Below are 18829 nucleotides of genomic sequence, written 5' to 3' on the forward strand. Positions count from 1 at the left end.
CGGTGTCAAAACCGGCGGATCTCGGGTAGGGGGTCCCGAACTGTGCATCTAGGCCGGATGGTAACAGGAGACAAGGGACATGAAGTTTTACCCAGGTTCGGGCCCTCTCGATGGAGGTAAAACCCTACGTCCTGCTTGGTTAATATTGATGATATGGGTAGTACAAGAGTTAATCTACCACGAGATCGAGGAGGCTAAACCCTAGAAGCTAGCCTATGGTATGATTGTTGATGTGTATGTTGTCCTACGGACTAAAACCCTCCGGTTTATATAGACACCGGGTAGGGTTAGGGTTACATAGAGTCGGTTACAATGGTAGGAGATCTGCATATCCGTATCGGCAAGCTTGCCTTCCACGCCAAGGAAAGTCCCTCCCGGACACGGGACGAAGTCTTCAATCTTGTATCTTCATAGTCTAGGAGTCCGGCTGAAGGTATAGTCCGGCTATCCGAACACCCCCTAATCCAGGACTCCCTTAAAGAGCTTTATAAGAAAAGTACTACCGGAGTCCTTCAAAGGTGCATCTCCGAAGAGGAAGGGCGGAACCTCCTGGCTGAAATTCATGCCGGACTCGGCGGTCATCACGCTGCAGCTCGGTCCCTTGGAAGCAAGGCCTTCCGTACAGGCTTTTATTGGCCGACGGCTCGGGCAGACGCCCAGGACTTAGTCCAACGATGCGTCGGTTGCCAGCTCTTTGCAAACCAAAGCCATATGCCACCCACCGCCCTCCAAACTATCCCCATTACTAGGCCCTTCACGGTCTGGGGGCTTGACATGGTTGGACCCCTTAAAGGCGGAACCCACAAGCAAAAATACCTACTAGTCATGGTGGACAAGTTCACCAAATGGATAGAAGCCAAGCCTGTTAAGATGGCCGAATCCGGACCGGTGATAGACTTTATATCCGGGGTTGTACACCGTTACGGCGTCCCCCACAACATCATCACTGATAATGGCACGAACTTTACGGCCGACGAGGTAAAACTCTGGTGCAAAAACATGGGCATCATGCTCGATTATGCTTCCATCTATCACCCACAAACTAACGGCCAGGTCGAACGTGCAAATGGTCTTATCATGAGCGGCATCAAACCCAGATTAGTGCGGTCCCTCAAGGAATCTAACACGCACTGGGTAGAGGAGCTCGACTCTGTACTCTGGGGGCTGCGGACCACGCCGAATCGCACCACCGGATACACACCATTCTTTATGGTTTACGGCGAAGAGGTAGTTTTGCCTTGCGACATAATTCATGACTCGCCTCGAGTGCGCATGTACGAAGAAAGAGAAGCCGAGCTCGATCGGCAGGACAGTTTGGACGCATTGGAGGAGGAGCGTGACGTGGCAAAAGCCCGTTCCGCATTCTATCAATAGCAGGCTTGAAGATACCAAAGCAGAGAAGTACGGGCCAAAAATTACAACGTTGGCGAATTAGTTCTACGCCTGCCGGACAAGAAAAAGGACAAACTCAAGCCCAAGTGGGAAGGTCCCTTCATAATTGACCAAGTCCTGACTGGTGGAGCGTACCACCTGCGAGATGCACCGGACAACCGACTCGAGCCGAACCCATGGAACGCAGCCCGTCTCCGAAGATTCTATGCCTAGCACCGGACTCTGTGTTTGTCTCCTTCCTCTGTCCATTTTTTATATACTGTGTGTCTTACATTTCTCTCCTTCTCCCCTTCCTTTCTCTTATAGCCTTTAAAGGCTCATCAAATGACGTGTTATTCGCACTCATTAAACCTTGGGGCTTCTTTTAATAGAAGCTTATTTATATGGGCTGAATGCCCAACACATGTGTTACACTTCCGCATGTACCTTTTATTTCATCCTTATATCCATCGATATGACTTAAGTTTTGGCCAAGCTGGGTTGCCTGGCTCCTGTGCTTACCCCTACATTCCCGATTATTCGGCTAGGCGGTAAAGGGAGCAGCTCTGCGATTGTTACTGCCGGATCAGCCGGATCTGTACCTCAGACTGGGTGAAGCCAAAAGCTAGCGTTCTTAAGGGAATATTCGGTGGTGACCTAAAAGATGAACTTTTCACTTATTTATGCGCCCCCAGATGTTTTTCCCGCGTCTTTTTCGCGGAATGGGCATGCACTTTAGGGCATGCCTACCAGGGAAAGGAACCCCTAACGAAACTATTCTCCCTGGAAGATGTTTCTTACTAACCATGTAATATAACATAACTAGTCGGGCACTTGTCTGTTCACGCACTAATGACCCCTACGCCTGGTCTCCATGCATTCCCCGGTTCTTATATAACCGCATGGGAACTCGGACACACTCCGGACCGTCAGGTCCCGAGGCTGAGGCGAAAAGGTCGGCCATGACAAATGATCTACAATCCGACTAGAAGGCATTACAAATGTCAATTAAATTACATAGTTATTCTGACTGATTGTATTCCTCTTCAATACCATCTAGCATGCTGTCTAATTTACAGTCCTGCTGGGAAATACTTTGAGGCCAATTCTACTTGCCCGCACACTAGGCTAACAGGGATCTCTTTCCCATCGGGCCCCACAGGGTCCGACCTCGACCATGTGGTTTGGGTCAGCCTTGGTATACCACGTCTTTACCATGGCCCAGGCTTCCCTGGCACCCTTGACGGCAGGCTGATATCTTCCACAATCGAAGCGCTGCCGTGCTCCCTTCAGCTTCTCTGCAAGCTCTCCAAGGCCTTCGGGCACAGAGACGGATGGCCACAAGGCCTGGGCAATGCCTTGCATCGCCTGCCGAACTCATCATGCAACTGTAAAAGCTCGGGCAGAAGATCACCCGAAGACCCAGGATTTCTTCCGCAGGACGACATGTTAGAATACCTACAGACGTAGCTCTGTTAGTCCACTTCTTCGCCGAACTCTTCTTAAAAGTTCGTTCAAGCACTTACTGAAAATGCCGCGTCGAAGCCGCTGATTCTCCTTCACGGAGTCTGACAGTTGGGCACGAACATCTTTCAGTTCAAAGCCCAGCTTGGTGTGGTCTCTTGGAGATCGTTCTTCTCCCGCCTCACCTTTGTCAGCACCTTCTCACTAGCCTTCAGCTGGCGTAGGAGGTGTTGCCTTTCCGGATTCAATCCGGCGCCATCTGCAATTTCATTTGTCAGATTTGCACCCATGTCGTGCTTCGCAAAATGCTTATATTTCGAAGTGTATATTACCAGAGGGGGTCTCCTTCGTCTCCCCAGCCGCGGCTAGTGCGGCCTCAAGTTGAGCTTTGCGCTCTTCCAGCTCCTGGGACAATAGGGAATTCTTTTTTGTAAGAACCTGCATAACAAATGATCCTTAAATCAGTTATTCTAACTGTTTCAAGTCTCGGGGGCTACTGGTATCTATATATAATTACCAAAATTTTCTTACCCATATGTCTTTTACATATTGCTTCGTGGCTCTGGCTAGACCATTTTGAGCGGCACAGAGGTACGCATCTCCCGATTTGAAGGCATCTAACGCCTCTTGGGAGAAATAAGCGTCGCGAAGAATTGTCCGGCGACGCCTGTGGTTCATGGCACTCTCCACCTCAAAGTTGGTGGTAGACAACCTGTCCATATCCTCCGTCGGAGGAGCGCCCGGTGTGCGCCTTGTGTTAGCCTCCACCTCCGGACCAGGCTTTGGAGCCTGGCTGGTGGAGGCGCGACTGGCAGCCTCTCCGAAGCTAGTCCGGCGAGGTCTCTTTGTCCTGAAGAGAGCACGAGTGTTAATGTGCCTTGAAGGTGTAACACCTGGGATACGGGGGCGCGCCATACCTTTGTGCTGATGTCTCGGTCCAGACTGCACCTCTTTTCTGCCCACGGGGCCCTGCGGCCCCTCGTTGGCTTGTCGCCGCAGGTTCGGCCTCCCGTTTCTGGGAGGCCGGGATTAGCCCTGGGTAATCAGCCGTAATGGCCACCAAGGCGTTGTCCTTGCTCAATTGATGGAACAGTCCATCAATCAGCTCCATCGAAAAGTCCGAATCCTCTGGGAAGGCCGGGTCGAGGGACCACTCCGGATCCTCTGGCTTTGTGGGAGGCGGGCTGTTTGATCTCCCTTACAGCCTACACAGCTCCTAGCGTTGGAAACGCAAGGTAAAAATACTTAACTATGGGGATATGGAACAGTATGGGCATGAAAAGTGTCGACTTACCCAGCCCGGAGGATGCCACATAGAAAAATCCGCCCTGTGGATTGACACGGAGGAATTCCTCCTCTTCTCCTTGTGACAAATCGGACAGATTTTTGCTAGGAGCAGCGTGCGAGTCCGGCCCCTTTGCGGCCGCAGCGGGTGGCGTCATCCCCTCCCCGCTGAAATCCCACATGGGGTGGCCTCGATATTGAAGCGGCTAGCACCCCCTGCATAAACGCATATCGCCATGACTTCGATCATGGTCAGTCCTGATTGAGCCCAATAACTTTATCCGGCCTATCAGGTAAAGAACGTTGCCTGTCATCTTCCTCTGGGGGCTCCGTGGACGCCAGCTCAGGCACTTCTTAAAGGAGCATTATCGAACTTAGGAAGGCCGATCCGAGCAGGATCCAGAAGGGGGACGTCTTCTATATAAAACCATTCTGAAGGCCAGTCTTCGGACGTCTTCTTCGGGGTTCCGGATAGATATCCGGTCCCGGCGATGCGCCACACTTCGGCTCGTCCACTTGATATATTGACCCCCTCTTGAGAACGGGGCACAAGGCAGAACAGCTTCTTCCACAGTGCGAAATGAGCCTCGCAGCCCAAAAACAGCTCGCAAAGGGCTACGAAGCCCGCGATATGCAGTATGGAGGCAAGCGTAAGGCTATGGAACTGGAGGCCGTAGAAATCCAGGAGCCCCCGGAGAAATAGATGAATTGGAAATCCGAGTCCTCTTATCAAATAAGGGACAAGGCATACCCGCTCTCCCTTAGAGGGATTGGGAAGGCTCTCCGCTTGCTCTCCGCCATTGTAGGTGGCGAGCCCGGCTCGAACCGGGACCATATACGCTGGGGGGAGAAACCCCTGGGTCTGAAGATCCACTAGTTGGCTGTGCGAGACGGAACACCTCTCCCAATCTCCGGGCTTGGGGCTGGAGGAACTAGAGGAGGAGCTGCGTCGACCGGCCATGATGGAATGGAGTGCTTCCGGGTGTGCTCCGATGAATGCTCGCTAAGGGAGGAGGGTGTGGTTTGGATCTGAATCCTCGTCTCTTTAATAGACAGCTCATTTGCATAGCTAGGGGGGTATGTGTAAAAACACCCTGGCTCTTCACATTCGCTTGACACGTGGAAGGTGGCCATTATTGGGCGTGGAAGCCAAGGAGCGCAGCAGTTACAAGGAGCCGTACACTATTTAACAGGTATTCGGAATTTGGAGAAGAACCCGCCTTGCAATGCCGAAGACAATCTGCGCGCCGGACTCATCGTCATTAAAGCCTGGTTCGGGGCTACTGAGGGAGTCCTGGATTAGGGGTGTCCGGACAGCCGGACTATAACCTTTGGCCGGACTGTTGGACTATGAAGATACAAGATTGAAGACTTCGTCCCGTGTCTGGAAGGGACTTTCCTTGGCGTGGAAGGCAAGCTTGGCGATACGAATATGTAGATCTCCTATCATTGTAACCGACTCTATGTAACCCTAACCCTATTCGGTGTCTATATAAACCGGAGGGTTTTAGTCCGTAGGACAACACATTCATACACAACAATCATACCATAGGCTAGCTTCTAGGGTTTAGCCTCTCCGATCTCGTGGTAGATCTACTCTTGTACTACCCATATCATCAATATTAATCAAGCATGACGTAGGGTTTTACCTCCATCAAGAGGGCCCGAACCTGGGTAAAACTTCGTGTCCCTTGCCTCCTGTTACCATCCAGCCTGGACGCACAGTTCGGGACCCCCTACCCGAGATCCGCCGGTTTTGACACCGACACCTGGCAAGAAGGCTGAATCATTCGGCCAAATCGCCCTTGAATTGGTTTTCGGTGATTCCAAGAATTACCGCAAGGAAAATTTGAAATTTGAGGTAGTGGATTTGAAGAGTGCTTATCATGCCATTCTGGGTAGGCCTACTTATGCACGTTTCATGGCTCGACCGTGTTATGTGTACATCAAACTGAAAATGCCTGGCCCCAAAGGAGTGATAACTATCACCAGCAATCGGCAGAAGGCAGAAGAGTGCTTCCAAAAGGGCTCAAAAATTGCCGATGCACAAATGGCAGTAGTAGAATTGCAAGAGTACCAGAAAAATGCAGATCCGAGTGATTTGCTGCGAGCTAAGAAGCCTGCCACAGACTCTGCTTTTCAGTCGTCTGGAGAAATGAAACCGATTCATATTCACCCAACCGATCCCAATGCTGCTCCGACTCATATTTCAACGACACTCGACAGCAAATAGGAAGAAGCGCTCATCCAGTTCCTCCGTTGGAACTGGGACATCTTTGCATGGAAACCTTCTAACATGTCGGGTGTACCCAGGGGACTGGCTGAGCATCGTTTGCGAGTTGACCCAAAAGTGAAACCTGTCAAGGAACATCTCCGACGGTCCGCCGTCCAGAAGAGAAAAGCAATTGGTGAGGAAGTGGCTCGGCTGCCGGCAGTTGAGTTCATCCGAGAAATCTACCACTCCAAGTGGCTTGCCAATGTTGTCATGGTCCCCAAGAAGGACGATTCACTTCTCATGTGCATTGACTTCAAGCATATCAATCGGGCCTGCCCGAAAGATCATTTTCCTCTCCCCTGCATCGACCAAATCGTTGACTCGACTGTGGGGTGTAAGCATTTGTCTTTTTTAGACGCCTATTCCGGGCACCATCAGATCCGACTGTATGGACCCGATGAGATAAAATGGCTTTCATCACTCTATTCGGATGCTTTTGCTATGTCACCATGCCATTCGGCCTAAAGAACGCCGGAGCCACATTCATGAGGATGATCCAGAAGTGTCTGCTCACTCAAATCAGTCGGAATGTGAAGCATACATGGATGACATTGTGGTCAAGTCATGTAAGGGTTCCGACCTGCTGGCTGACCTTGTTGAAACCTTTGCCAAGCTCAGAATATATGATATCAAGCTTAATCCATCAAAGTGCACATTCGGAGTTCCTGGCAGAAAGTTACTCGGTTTCCTCGTTTCCGAACGAGGGATCGACGCTAACCCAGAGAAAGTGGGTGCTATACTTCGGATGAAACGCCCTGTGCGTGTGCACGATGTCCAGAAGCTTACTGGTTGTTTGGCCGCCTTGAGTCGATTCATTTCTCGCCTCGCTGAAAAGGCATTGCCTCTTTACCGACTGATGAAGAAGTCTGATAAGTTCGAGTGGACTCCCGAAGCTGATACAACGTTTGCAGAGCTCAAAGCCCTACTTTCCACCCAGCCGGTGCTTGCTACACCAATCAGCAAAGAGCCTTTACTGCTTTATATTGCAGCCACTGGACAAGTTGTCAGTACAGTACTCACGGTCGAGCGGGAAGAAGAAGGAAAAGCCTATAAAGTTCAGCGCCCAGTATATTACGTTTCTGAAGTTCTGACTCCATCGAAGCAAAGATTTCCACACTATCAGAAGCTTGTTTATGGGATTTACATGACCACGAAGAAGGTTGCACACTATTTCTCTGATCATTCCATTACAGTCGTCAGCGACGCTCCATTATCAGAGATTCTAAACAACAGAGATGCAACTGGTCGAGTGGCAAAGTGGGCGATTGAACTCCTTCCCCTGGACATCAAGTTTGAGGCAAAGAAAGCTATCAAGTCCCAAGCAATAGCGAATTTCCTCGCCAAGTGGATCGAACAGCAACTTCCGGCTCAAATTCACTTGGAGCATTGGACCATGTTCTTCGATGGCTCCAAGATGCTGAATGGTTCAGGTGCTGGGGTGGTGTTGGTATCCCCCCGTGGTGACAAACTCAGCTATGTTCTCCAGATTCACTTTGACTCTTCCAACAACGAAGCCGAATATGAGGCACTTCTGTACGGGTTGCGTATGGCCATTTCACTCGGCGTCCGCTGCCTCATGGTCTATGGCGACTCGGATTTAGTGGTCAATCAGGTGATGAAGGAGTGGGATGTCAGAAGCCCAGCTATGACTGGTTATTGCAATGCAGTGAGAAAGTTAGAAAAGAAGTTTGAGGGGTTAGAGCTCCATCACATACCCCGACTGAAAAATCAAGCAGCTGATGATCTAGCAAAGATAGGTTCCAAGAGGGAAGCCATTCCCAGCAATGTGTTCCTGGAACATATTCATACACCTTCAGTTCAAGAAGATCCTTTCACTGAAGAGCCCCCGCAACCAAAGAGTGCCACTGATCCAACTGAAATCGAGGTCCCAGCCGTGGTCGATTTGATCATGGAGGTTTTGGTCATCACTCCCGATTGGACAGTACCATATATCGCGTACATTCTTAGAAAGGAACTCCCAGAGGATGAAGAAGAGGCTCGACAGATCGTCCGTCGATCCAAAGCCTTTACCGTGATAAGAGGACAGTTGTTCAGAGAAAGTGTGACTGGAGTCTGCCAGAAATGCATAACACCTGAAGAAGGTCGAGTGATCCTCAATGACATTCACTCGGGGACCTGTGGTCACCATGCATCCTCTCGGACTATTGTGGCCAAAGCATACCGAGTGGGATTTTACTGGCCACGAGCAAATGAGATGGAAATAGTCGACAAATGTGAAGGTTGCCAGTTTTACTCCAACATGTCTCACAAGCCTGCGTCGGCCCTGAAGACCATTCCACTCGTCTGGCCTTTTGCTGTTTGGGGATTGGATATGGTTGGACCTCTGAGGACTGGTAGGAGTGGATTCACTCATGTGCTTGTAGCAGTCGACAAGTTCACCAAATGGATTGAAGCCAAACCTATCAAGAACCTTGAAGCAGTACTGCTGTCAGCTTCATCAGAGAGTTAACATTCAGATATGGTGTTCCACACAGCATCATCACTGACAACGGGTCAAACTTCGATTCTAATGAGTTCAGAACTTTCTGTGCTTCTCAAGGTACTCTTGTCGACTATGCTTCAGTCGCCCACCCCGAGTCGAATGGGCAAGCTGAAAGAGCAAATGGATTGGTTCTCAAAGGACTGAAACCCTGACTGATGCGTGATCTCAGACACGCAACAGGAACCTAGGTCGATGAACTTCCATCAGTATTGTGGGGACTGAGGGTAACTCCCAATCGGTCGACTGGCAGAACTCCCTTTTTCTTGGTTTATGGAGCTGAAGCCGTACTTCCGAGTGACTTGCTCCAGAATGCGCCCCGAGTCGAGCTTTTCTTAGAAGAAGAAGCAGAACAGCCATGACAAGATGCGGTTGATCTCCTGGAGGAAGAAAGAGAGATGGCCTTGATCCGATCGACCATCTATCAGCAAGATCTGCGTCGATTCCATGCCAGAAACGTAAGGGGTCAAGCATTTTAGGAGGGAGACTTGGTTCTTCGAGTGGATCAGGAGAAACCACACAAGCTTGCTCCTTCCTGGGAAGGCCCCTTCGTTGTCACCAGAGTGCTCCACAACGGAGCATACCACCTCTACAACGTCGAGCACAAGAAAGACGAGCCGCGCGCTTGGAATGCGGAACTGCTCCGCCGCTTTTATACTTCCGCACTCAGTATGTTGAGATGTAATAAGAAGCACATTTGTAGTCTGTTTATCAAAGACAAGAGTTTTACAGTCTTCTAAAATGATTGTCGATTGCTTACGTTTGTTTCTGAAATTCCCCCAGTGGCTGGCTTAGTTGTGAATCCGTTTCGCCTAAGTTAAAAAAATCCTACCGAGTGATGAGCAAGCCTCTCACTCGGGGGCTTAGCTGCGAATCCGTTTCGCCTAAGTTTAAAAAATCCTACCGAGTGATGAGCAAGCCTCTCACTCAGGGGCTTAGCTGCGAATCCATTTCGCCTAAGTTAAAAAAATCCTACCGAGTGATGAGCAAGCCTCTCACTCGGGGGATCAGCTGCAGTCCAGTACTCGCCTAAGTTTAAAAAATCCTACCGAGTGATGAGCAAGCCTCTCACTCAGGGGCTTAGCTGCAGTCCAGTACTCGCCTAAGTTTAAAAAATCCTACCGAGTGATGAGCAAGCCTCTCACTCGGGGGCTTAGCTGCAGTTTAGTACTCGCCTAAGTTTTAGAAATCCTACCGAGTGATGAGTAAACCTCACACTTGGGGGCTTAGCTATAGTCCAGTACTCGCCTAAGTTTTAAAAATCCTACCGAGTGATGAGCAAACCTCACACTCGGTGGCTTAGTTACAGTCCAGTACTTGCCTAAGTTTAAAAAATCCTACCGAGTGGTGAGCAAGTCTCTCACTTAGGGGCTTAGCTGCAGTCCAGTACTCGCCTAAGTTTCAAAAATCCTACCGAGTGGTGAGCAAGTCTCTCACTCGGGGGCTTAGCTGCAGTCCAGTACTCGCCTAAGTTTCAAAAATCCTACCGAGTGCTGAGCAAGTCTCTCACTCGGGGGCTTAATGCAGTCCAGTACTCGCCTAAGTTTCAAAAATCCTACCAAGTGGTGAGCAAACCTCACACTCGGGGGCTTAGCTGCAGTTCAGTACTCGCCTAAGTGTTAAAAATCCTACCGAGTGATGAGCAAACCTCACACTCGGGGGCTTAGCTGCAGTCCAGTGCTCGCCTAAGTTTTAAAAATCCCACCGAGTGATGAGCAAACCTCACACTCAGGAGCTTAGCTGCAGTCCAGTACTCGTCTAAGTATTAAAAATCCTACCGAGTGATGAGCAAACCTCATGCTCGGAGGCTTAGCTGCAGTCCAGTACTCGCCTAAGACGACGAGATACAGGTCGACTGCAACTCTCTCCTTGGAGCAGCGCCACAAGTATAACATGCGATGCATCCCTATCCGCAAGGATGACGAGGTGCAGGTCGATTGCAACCTTCTCCTCGGAGCTGCGCCACAAGTACAACGTGCGCTCCATCCCTATCCGCAAGGATGACGAGGTGCAGGTCGATTGCAACCTTCTCCTCGGAGCTGCGCTACAAGTACAACATGCGTTCCATCCCTATCCGCAAGGATGGCGAGGTGTAGGTCGATTGCAACCTTCTCCTCGGAGCTATGCCACAAGTACAACATGCGCTCCATCCCTATCCGCAAGGACGACGAGGTGCAGGTCGACTGCAACTCTCTCCTTGGAGCTATGCCACAAGCACAACGTGCGCTCCATCCCTATCCGCAAGGATGGCGAGGCGCAGGTCGACTGGGGTATCTCCCTTAGAGCTGCATCTCAAGAAATATTCTGAGTGAAGAATAAGTTCCATTCGAAGGCAAATGCAAGCACATGCAGAAGATAAACCAAGTTCGGATAAAACCTCAAAAGTTTCAGGACGAAGATAAAAGTACTCGGGCATCAGGCTCGAAGGAGTTTAACGGTTACAAAAATCACTCGGCATTCCGAGGCAAATTTAAAGCAAGTTCATGTATCAAGTTTGTTCACTCAGCAGGAGGAGGGCTTGCAGGCTCGACGAACTCGTCCAAATCAATCCCGTCCGCGATCCAAGTGGCAACATCAATGAAAGTCTCCATGAAGGATTGGAAGTCGTGCCTTTTGGTGTTGGCGACCTTGATCGCCGCTAGCTTCTCTTCTCGAGCTTCTTTGTAGTGGACCCTGACCAGAGGCAGAGCCACGTCAGCACCGCATCGGGCAGAGGACTTCTTCCATTCCTGCACTCGACTGGGGACTTCATTAAGTCGAGTCATCAGAGACACGAGATCATTCTGAAGCGTTGCCCTTAGCCAGAGCGATCCATCAATGCGCAACACTGCCACCTTCAGACGAGCAAGATAGCTGGTAACACTAGCAACACGAGATTCTAGTCGAAGCACATTCAGGGCAGCCTCGTCGCCGACTGGAGAAAGGATAGGATCCAGGCCCATCTCGATCTGTCCAGTCTCCTCTTCAAAGTTTTGACAGAATTCTGAAAATTCAAGGATTTAGTGAGTCGACTGATCATGACTAACTTGCAAACAGTAAAGCAGTCGGACAAAAGGGGTACCTTCGAGCATAAGAAAGAGCTTCTTGGCGAGGGCCTTCAGATAAGCTTCCAAGTCATTTCTCCTACGAGACATGGTTTCCAGTTGGTCGTTCAGAGCCACCTTATGCTTCTTCAGATGAGTCGCCTCTCGGTTGGACTCAGTCAGATACGACTTCAGCTTGGTTATCTCCTCCTCCAGCGCTCGTCAGCAAGAGCAATCTTCTCTTGAGCTTCCTTTTGTGCAGCCTCAAGGTCCAGGTCCTTCTTCTCCAGAGCCAGCCTCATTTTCTCTGCAAAATACGCGTTTAGATCAAACAAAAGAATGAGGGGATAACTCGAAGGATGGTCGAGATAAGCAGTTGACAGGCTGTTACCCAGTGGGTGTACAGTCTTGAAGTGCAAGACAATGAGAGATTGCGCGAAGGAAAATATTTCGGTAGCATATCCTAATATAACAAGTTCAGTCGGAAGTCAACTTACCTGGACATTGGCTCGAAGAGCCGCGCTGGCGTCATAAGCAGCCTGACTGCTTTCGTGCACTGCCTTCACCCGCTCCATCATTATGCCAGCCTGACGAATGGCATCCGCAGCGGCGTCCGACTGGCTTTCTGGAACATGATGAGTGGCAAAGAAGGGGACGGACAGTCCAGACGCAGTGGCTTCGAGCTCCAAGGCATGAAGTTGGATGGTTGAAGCAAGCACTGGTGCAGTCGACGATGCGGGGTGCACACTCGACACTGGGTCAGCAAAGGTTACAGAAACCTTACTCGCATCTTCGAGCTGTTGAACTACTGGCTCTACCGTCAGTTACGACTCGGATGTCTTGCCAGCTGTTGCCTTTTCCTCCTGGGCCTTGGCGGCACGTCCTCGTCATCATCCGGAAGTTCAATGACATTGGGAGGGGCTGCAAAGAAATCAGTCGACCCTAGATGAGTCGCCAGAATTTAATCGACCATGTAATCAAGGATAAGATCACGAGAGTTGTACCTGGGTTGGAGGTGACTGCATCTTCCATCTCCTCGTCTTCATACTGGCGGGTGGAAGTCCCAAAGGTAGCAGCTCTGCAAATTTCAATATTCAGTCGGTCACGTTTGTTACACCGAGTCAACCAAAGGATCAGGTTGGATTATTACCCAGAGATAGTAGGAATGACCACTTTGATCTTGGGCAAAGCCTTCGGCGGTTTGGATGATGCAGCCTTCGGTGGTTTCGGCGCTGGAGGAGGTGCAACTTTAGATTGCTTTGGTGTCCTCTCAGTTGGCACTAGAGAGGACGTCCGGGGACGCTTCGAAGACTGCCTAGTCGGTGCAGCCACCATGTCATGGAGGCTTACCGGGTCGTGAGCGTGCTTGGACCTTTTTTCTCTGCGAGGAGGCGAGTCGACCTCTTCTTCATCACTTGGGTCGCCGCTCTCCTTGCCCTCCTCCTTGTCCGAGTGCCACTCGCCGCTATCGCCTCCGCTCGCCTCCTCCTCCGAGTCCTGCTCCTGCTCTCCGTTGGGCATTGAATACATCTCAGTAAGAGCCTGCAAGATAACAAGCAAAGAAAAAAATAGTCAGTCATCAACAAGCGGTTACATGATTAGTCAAAAAAGTACTCGGCAATCCAGAGTCAGACCTGGTCTGGCTGGCGCGAATGGTCGAATGGAGCGACCCTCCTAGACCCCCCGGGGTTATCCTTGTTGCTTGTGATGCCTCTCAGCCACTTCTCCACCGTGTCCTCATCGACCTCCTTCGGGTGGATCCGAGTGGAATCCTCAATGCCTGAGTACATCCACATTGGATGATCACGAGCTTGGAGCAGCTAGATGCGTTGTTTGAGGAATACCTCCAGCAGATCCATACCGGTCACGCCGTCCCGGACGAGCTGGACCACCCGCTCGTCCAACACCTTCACCTGCGCTCTCTCCTCTGGGATCACTTTCAATGCGGAGGGCTTCTCGACCTGAGCCATGGAAAAAGAAAGGAGCCTGGTCGATCGACCTGGAGTCGGCTGGTCTTTGCAATAAAATCAGGTCGACTGCCAACCTCGGACCGACTCGGGAAGGATCATGGCTGGGAAAGTGCTTTTACTTCTCATCTGAATCCCAAGACCCCCGCACATCTGAATCACGCGCGTCATCTCGTTACTTGGATTGGACTTCTTGACCGACTGAGAACGACAAGTGAAAATGTGCTTGAAAAGACCCCAGTGTGGCCTACAACCTAAGAAGTTCTCGCACATGGACACGTAGGCGGCATGATATACGATGGAGTTGGGATTGAAGTGGTGAAGTTGTGCTCCAAAGAAGTTCAAGAATCCCCGAAAAAGGATGGGGAGGCAGAGAAAATCCACGGTCAACATGAGTTGCGAGGAGAACGCACTCACCATCTCGCGGATGCAGTTCGGTCTCTCCTTTCGAGAGCCGCGCCGATTCATGGGGAATCAGCACCCCCTCGACCAGATCATTGATGTTGTCTTGGCTGATCGTTGACCGGATCCAGTCGCCCTGGATCCAGCCGTGCGGCAGGCCGGATCTCGACGAGGATCCGCCCCGGTTGGACCTCTCCCCTTCGCCTTCGCCATCGCCTTCTTTGCGCGCTCCAGGGCCACCGTCTTCTCCTTCCCCATGGTCGCAGGTGAAGCTCGAACGGAGCAGCGACACTGAGAGCGGAGATGTGGGTGGCGGAGAAAGCAGAGGAGAAAGGAGGAGAATGGGGATGCGCTGCGTGCAAAACCCCGATCTGGCACTCTATATGAGACCGCTTCCGAGTGGCTGACCTGTGGGTCCAGAAGATCCAGTCAAATCCCGCAACAGTCACGCGCGAGGTACATGGCGAAAAAGGTGGCGCGGTGATCGAGGCGGACTCGCCTAATCCCCTCCGATTACTGCGGCCTCCCCCATCCTGCGCGCTTCCCCAAATTCGAATCCCACGAAATCCGCGTGCAGCAAGGCAACCTATTAGACGGAAGATCTTTTCCATATCAATACTCAAAACATCACAGTAAAGTTCACTCGGCAAAAACAAGAATGGATCGAGGCGACTGAGAAGAAGTTGAGATCATCATAATTGTTCGCTTGGTCACAAATAAGACGCTCCCGAAGCACGAAAATTGAATCGGAGGAATTCTCAACTCCTTCTCCACTCAAGCCCCGAACCATTCAGGGGCTAATGATGAAGCTATGTACCTAGGGTAGGGTCATAGGCCTGACCTGGACGCCCTCCCCAAGGTCATCGCACTAAAGCCAGAAGCATTCAAAGGGTACCATCATCCACTCGACCAAAGGCATTCCACTCGGAAGAATCAATGACACTCGACCGTCACAGAAACCACTCAACGTACAGAAGATCTAAAGCCACTCTACGCAACAACGATCGGGCGTTTACTCATAGACTTAATTATCATTTAAGTCACTTAATTGCTAGCGTTACCAGTAACGTTCCACTATTAATGTACATTGAACCCTGTGTAACGGAGGGGAGCTGGGGTCCTGGTGCACTCTATATAAGCCACCCCCTCCTCCGGGACAAGGGTTCGCATCCTTTGTAAACGCACACATATACACAATCCAGTTGACCGCCTTCGGGCACCGAGACATAGGGCTGTTACTTCCTCCGTGAAGGGCCTGAACTCGTAAACTCGTGTGTACAACTACTCCATAGCTAGGGTCTTGCCTCCTCATACCTACCCCCATTCTACTGCTAGTCTTAGAACCACGACAACTGGTACTTAAGAAAAACAGTACTTGGTGTATGTGTGTGGATTACACAGACTTAAACAAGGCATGTCCGGCTGATCCCTTTGCTCTCCCCCATATTAATTAGATCATTGATGCTATGGCGGGTTGTGAGCATTTGAGATTTTTGGATGCTTATTCTGTTTATCATAAGATCAAGATGGTAGTTAAGGACCAGGAGAAGACAACCTTCATCACTCCCTTTGGAGCCTTCTGTTATGTGTCTATGCCTTTTGGGCTCAAGAGTGCCCAGGCGACTTACCAGCGATGTGTGTGAAATTGCCTTCATGACCAGATTGCACTACTGTAGGAGACTGCTAACGCGACACTATGATCAGAGACCCTTCGAGAAACTGTGTGCGTTGCAATGATCGCAAACGATGGTGTAGGAAAACCGTCAGAAATATGTAAAACATTTGCGATGACGGATGCATCAAACACGGTTCAGGTTTTAGTTGCGTGTGCGATGAAGGGTGCTACCTCTTGAGCACTGCGTTGGTTTTCCCTTGAAGAGGAAAGGGTGATGCAGCAAATTAGCATAAGTATTTCCCTCAGTTTTTGAGAACCAAGGTATCAATCCAGTAGAAGACTACACGCAAGTCCCTCGCACCTACACAAACAAATAAGAACCTCGCAACCAAGGCAATAAAGGGGTTGTTAATCCCTTCACGGTCACTTACGAGAGTGAGATCTGATAGAGATAATAATAATAAGATAAATATTTTTGGTATTTTATGATATAGATTGAAAGTAAAGATTGCAAAATAAACGGTACTAGAAATAGCTTGTTGATGGGAGATTAATATAATGGAGAATAGACCCGGGGGCCATAGGTTTCACTAGTGGCTTCTCTCAAGATAGCATAAGTATTACGGTGGGTGAACAAATTACTATCGAGCAATTGATAGAAAAGTGCATAATTATGAGAATATCTAGGCATGATCATGTATATAGGCATCACGTCCGCGACAAGTAGACCGAAACGATTCTGCATCTACTACTATTACTCCACACATCGACCGCTATCCAGCATGCATCTAGAGTATTAAGTTCATAAGAACAGAGTAACGCATTAGGCAAGATGACATGATGTAGAGGGATAAACTCAAGCAATATGATATAAACCCCATCTTTTTATCCTCGATGGCAACAATACAGTACGTGTCGTTTCCCTTTCTGTCACTGGGATCGAGCACCGCAAGATTGAACCCAAAGCTAAGCACTTCTCCCATTGCAAGAAAGATCAATCTATTGGGCCAAACCAAACTGATAATTCGAAGAGACTTGCAAAGATAACTTAATCATACATAAAATATTTCAGAGAAGAATCAAATATTGTTCATAGATAAACTTGATCATAAACCCACAATTCATCAGATCTCGACAAACACACCACAAAAAGAGTTACATCAAATAGATCTCCAAGAAGATCGAGGAGAACATTGTATTGAGATCCAAAGAGAGAGAAGAAGCCATCTAACTAATAACTATGGACCCGAAGGTCTGAAATAAACTACTCGCACATCATCGGAGAGGCCATGGAGTTGATGTAGAGGCCCTCCGTGATCGATTCCCCCTCCGGCGGAGCTCCGAAAAAGGCCCCAAGATGGGATCTCTTGGGTACAAAAGGTGGCGGCGGTGGAAACAGGGTTTCGTGGTGCTCCTGGATGTTTTCGGGGTATATGGATATATATAGGAGGAAGAAGTAGGTCGGTGGAGCCTCGAGGGGCCCACGAGGGTGGAGGGCGCGCCTAGGGAGTTAGGCACGCCCCCTGCTCGTGGCCTCCTCATTGGTTGCTTGACGTCCACTCCAAGTCTCACGGATCACGATTGTTCCAAAAATAACTTTCCTGAAGGTTTAATTCCATTTGGATTCCGTTTGATATTCCTTTTCTACGAAACATTGAAATAGGCAAAAAAACAGCAATTTGCACTGGGCCTTGGGTTAGTTAGTCCCAAAAATAATATAAAAGTGTAAAATAAAGCCTATTAACATCCAAAACAGATAATATAATAGCATGGAACAATAAAAAATTATAGATACGTTGGAGACGTATCAAAGGGCATACAGTTAATCCATTCAAACTGTCTATGATGAGGCAGAACAACAGAAACGGGCAGCCATAACAATGTGTGTGCGATGCAGGACACACGGTTAATCCATTCGAACTGTTTGAGATGAGGTAGAACAACAGAAACGGGCAGCCATATCAATGTGTGTGCGATATACGGCATACAGTTAACTCGGACGAACTGTTTTCGATTAGGGAACACAACAGAAACGGTTCAACTTAACAAGATGTGTGTGATGTGCAACATACAGTTCACATGGATAAACTGTTTGCGATGAGCCAAAAGAACACAAACGAGTCATGTAAACAAGATGTGTGTGATACGTGGCAAACAGCCGACTCGGATGAACTGTTTGCGATGAGAAGTTACAACATAGACGGTCAATACAGTTACTTCGTGTGTGATTCTGTGTGTACAAAAAACTTTGAAAAATGCATACTAGTTGCTTGCGGTGGCTAGGAGTATCGCACACGATGCGTCTGCGAGTACTCGTGTGCGATGATTAGTATGTTACACATACGTTTCCTTATGTGAACATGTGTGTAAATTTGTAATATGGACAGTTAATATGCAAATGCCTTCTAGACATCGGGCACATGCTTAAACTCAATGAACTGTGTATGATACTAATACTTTCCATGAAAATTTATGAACTTAGGTAACAACATTTGAGTAACATATATATAGTGGTTACACTAGTCAACAAAAGGAGGATCTTCGTAATACGGTTTTGACAACCATATGGTCCATATCTACATACTTAACATAGTAACAACTATCACATTTTAAGAGGCTAAGGGCCAATAACCATATGGTCCATATCTAAGTACTTAACATATATAGTAACAACTAGCACATTTTAAGAGGCCGAGGTCCAACAACCACAACTATCCATTGGAATCAGCTTGATCACGGCGACTAGGCATCTCGTCAATGAAAATGAAGAGCCCTCCTATGCCTTGGTAGAGCAGGAGTAGAACAGTGTCTCCAATTTTCCAATATGGATGCATTGCTACGAGAAGCGAGAACTTGTTAATTTGAATGGTTCCATTTTTGCGGGAAATGCAGTACCTTGCAATCACTTTGGCGTTATTAGCAGGCACA

This window comes from Triticum aestivum, chromosome 2A (assembly GCF_018294505.1).
Source record: "Triticum aestivum cultivar Chinese Spring chromosome 2A, IWGSC CS RefSeq v2.1, whole genome shotgun sequence".
Lineage (NCBI taxonomy): Eukaryota > Viridiplantae > Streptophyta > Magnoliopsida > Poales > Poaceae > Triticum > Triticum aestivum.